The 4276-nt window shown below is 44.7% G+C and overlaps 1 long non-coding RNA gene across 1 annotated transcript; it reads right to left on the reverse strand.

Annotated features, from left to right (window-relative positions):
• Positions 1–1938: 1938 nt before the first annotated feature.
• Positions 1939–3300, reverse strand: LOC102550315 (uncharacterized). The gene is made up of 3 exons (XR_015639146.1): positions 3154–3300; positions 2278–2495; positions 1939–2178 (listed from the first exon to the last, which is right to left on the reverse strand). It is a non-coding gene; the product is annotated as an uncharacterized LOC102550315 (long non-coding RNA).
• Positions 3301–4276: the final 976 nt, after the last annotated feature.

Consider the following 4276-nt stretch of genomic DNA (forward strand, 5'->3'; position numbering starts at 1 on the left):
TAAAATCATCACCTTATGAACTAGAAAAAAGGGTCACATGTCAATCCCTTTAGAAGGCAACCTTCAATAATATAAGGTCCTCTCATAAAATCCCACCTCAGTGGTCCATAACATTTCCTGACTTGTTTCATGTAATTATTAAAAATCAAACCATCCTATCACTGGCTACTCTCTGGCCTTGGTGGTCTTCCTGCCCCCATGGTTATCCCCATGCTGCAGTCAGCCCAACTTCTCACAGTTCACCTGCCTCCAAACTGCTAGTATCTTCCCAGCCATCCGACCCCATGTGGCTAGCTGTCACAAATCCCCTTAACCCAGTAAAACCAAAACTCCAGAGGCTTGTAAATTACCAGTCAGTAAATTCTCAACTCACAAAATGCCCACTCAAAGAACTCAAAACTCAATTGATATAAACACAATCTGTGCTACTAGATTGGACAAATCGCCCTAAATTATTCTATTTCTCTTGTACAAGATTCATAACTACCTGTGGCGATTTCAAGCCATGAGGATCCAGTTGGTGCTCATCCTCCATCTCCTCTCATCCTTCTCTCCTCTCTGTCCCCTGTCCCCTGTCCCCTGTCTCCTCTCTTCTCTCTCTCTCTCTCTCTCTCTCTCTCTCTCTCTCTCTCTCTCTCTCTCTCTCTCTCTCTCTCTCTCTGAAACTCTTAGCCCTGCCTTCCCTTTTCATTGCCCAATCACAGCCTCTAGCCTTATATTTTGCCTGCCCTCATCTGCATATAGACAGCAATGCACACTGAGTCACCCCTGACTCCTGAGATCTACTCCTTTACATAAGTACCTTTGGAGAACAAACAAACAAATAAAGCGATAGCAGTATGCATCTGCAGCATAGCAGGGACCAAACATTTGTCTGTTGCCTTCATTTTCTAGCCCACTGTAGAAAACTTAGACCTGCACAGTTGAACATTTTTTAAATAATACTTTTTCTTTATAATTAAGAATTTTACATATGTATACAATGAACTATGACTATATCTACCCCTCATTTTCCTCCTCCAAGTTTCCATAAATTCCCTGCCAATATGTTTCCCCCGTCACAACTTCATAATGCACCCCCATTTCCACTCCCCTCTCGGAGATCACTAAGTACAATTAGTGCAGTGCATATGTGCATGGAGATAGGATTATCCAATGGGGCCTGAGAAATCTACCAGTGTTTCCACATTCTGAAGAAAAAGAAAAAGAGACTGAGTCTCCCTCCACAACCTGCTATCAACTGCCAATAGCTCCTTAGTAAAGGGTGAGGCCTGGAAAACAACTTTCCCATTCGTTATGGATTTGGGGCTGGACTAATCTTGCGCAGGTCTTGCATAGACAATCCAACCTGGTGCGAAACAATGGCTTCCACAGCCTTGTTGACTCTAGAGTTTGCTTCCCCGTCATCTAGCTCTTTCTTCTTGTCTCCTCGTCTTTGTTGTTCCTAAGCTTGGTAGTGGTAAGGATATTGGGAAAGATGTCCCTTCTTCAGGTCTGTTGTTGTTGTTGTTTTTGTTTGCTGTACTCTGACTAGTTAAATACCATATGGCTGCCCACTGCAGAAAGAAACATCTCAGGCCAAAGCTGAGAGCAGTCCAAATTTATAAGCATAAACATAAATATTTAGAAAGAAATTAACAGACAGCATGATGTTTTAGTAAAATAACCATAACAGGTTCTAACCTAGGGGTTAGGGCCTCCATGGTCATGGACTTTGGACTGGGATTACAGTACCATGAAGCCCGTTCTTATGGTGCGGTTTTCAAATCTAATCAGAATACTATTATGGAGGACATTTAATTTCTGCACATATTTACACACTGGCATGGAAACTCCGGAGATCCTAGAATCCACAGATTTTTTTTTTGAAATGTTACCTTAAAGCCTATTGAATATTGGTTGACAGATGCTTATTTGAGTTTTTTTTTGGCAATAGAATATATCTGCACTGTGCCAAGATGTTTATATTTATATCAATGTTAGTGCAAACAGGATCCTCACAACTCTACAAGGGTGGTGCTGTTTGTACACTTATCTCAGCCATGATGAAACACAGTGAAATGGTCCTGAAAGTAGACACAGCTGGAGACGGTCAGATCAGAAAAACAGCGCACGCTTTCTCTCATCATGAATGTCAATCTGTAGAACCTCTCTGCAGAACAGAGGGGACGTAAATCCCTGGAAACAGTTGAGAACAAGGTAGTGGATATGGAAAAGCAAAGTATAGACTCGTATGTCATTATGAGATGCTGTACAACAATAACAATATAATTGTACCTTTGGTCCTATGACACTTCAGTGAGATCTGAAGCTGAGGAGGGCACCCCTGGTGTTACCAACAGACAACTGCATCTCACACACAAAGAATGGCAGGTATGAAGGCTAGAGGAAGACATCCTGGTATGCTAAAGGAGTGGAGAGATTGGCTGCAGCCCCGAGCATGAACAATTGGGGCGAGCTGCTAAGTGGGGTGCAGAGTGGCAGTCAGGAGTCACCTGGGAAAGGAAATTGAGATGAAGGTAAGAGGTCACTCATCTGAGCCTCCAGGACCTCTGCTGTGGAGGCTTCAGTGGTAAATGCTAAGAATATAAACAAGGCAGATGCCTCAAATGATATATATTCCATTCCATGAGCTATGAGTATTTAGGTGTTCAAAGTAAATAACCATGAAATTATATATTTAAATATTTTTATTTAACTTTTTATTGATTCGTTGTGAACTTCACATCATATACCCCAATCACCCTTCTCCCTGTTCCTTTGTATGCAACCATCCCCAAAAGAAAAAAATGTCACCGTGGAAGCAGTGTGTCACAGTGTGTCTCACAGTACACTCTTTTGTGCAAACTTTTATTTTACTTGCAAATGTTCATTGCAGTGAGCCTGCTTTGAGGCTTCTGTCTTCTGCTACACAATCAATACTGGATCCTCACCAGGGCTCCTCTTGGATATCTCATGGAGATCCCGCAGCTTTTGATCTGTGGGACTGACCCTTTCACATGCTCCAGCAGTTTCTAAATGGGGTAAATGTTGGCATGGGCCAGTTCAGAACCCTGGATCTAGGCCTGAGAAGCATCTAAACTGTCGGCCTGCCAGCTCTCACACACCCACACCACCAGAGTGTTCTCACCAGCACTGGCCTAACTACGTTACCAAATGCTACAGCCGGCAGAGGCAACTCTCCAGTTCTCATGTTCTCAGGGTCGGCTGTCCTGTGCCCATGCTAGCAGGGCCAGATCTACTCTGCTTTCTGGATGATGTATGTGTGGTCACATGGATGGAAGACATCCATTCTCCAGAGTACTTCAATAGGTGAGGGGTAGGGCCAGCTCTCCTGCTCTATGTCTTCAGGGCCAATTATCTCACAATGCTCATATGAGGGGTGGGGCCACCTTTGCACAGCCCTCATACATCAACAAGGCCCCAGGAGGAAGCTCAGACTAGGACATCCACCTGGCCATTGGTGGTAAGAGACTCCCCATCCACACTCCTATTGCTGCAAACAGATTCAGATAAGGCCCAGGTGGCAGCATGAACCAGGACCCCACCATGGTTCCAGGTGGCATCACTGGCTACACAGACCAAGCTCTTCCTCACCACCCTTGAGTCTGCAGTTCTTCATTGTATACACATCTTTCTGCTTCTCATTCTCCTCCATCTCTTCACCACTTACTTGTTCAACTTAGTGGTGCCTAGGGCCTCTCGCTGTGTGGGGACATCTCAAGAGTGCTATGCCCCACCCGTGCTGTATGGCTACTGGCAGGGGTTGTATCAGGCTCGCTTTGCCTACCTGGGCCCCGTGTTGCTGGACTGGGGGATGGTTATTTCTGAAAATTAGTTATAAAATCAGAGAGACAGACAGACAGAAAGACAGACAGAGACACAGGGGTAGAGAGAAACTAAGACAGGGAGACAGAAAGACACAGATACAAAGAGAGGCAGACAGGACAGAGAGGCAGACAGAGACAGAGAGACAGAGAGAGAGAAAGACAGACACAGAGATAGAAAGAAACTAAGACGGGGAGACAGAAAGACACAGATACTAAGAGGCAGACAGAGAAGGACAGAGAAGCAGAAAGAGACAGAGACAGAGACACAGAGGCAGAGAAAGACTAAGACAGGGAGACAGAGAGAGGCAGACAGAGGAAGACAGAGAGGCAGGCAGACAGACAGACAGACAGGATGAATGAATGAATAAATCTGAAGTGTTTAGCCAACAAATAGAAAGCCTGGGATTCAGAAACAGAGCATGTCCACATCTGAGATGAGCAGAGGG

This window comes from Rattus norvegicus, chromosome 15 (genome assembly GCF_021556685.1).
Source record: "Rattus norvegicus strain SHRSP/BbbUtx chromosome 15, alternate assembly SHRSP_T2T, whole genome shotgun sequence".
Classification (NCBI taxonomy): Eukaryota; Metazoa; Chordata; class Mammalia; order Rodentia; family Muridae; genus Rattus; species Rattus norvegicus.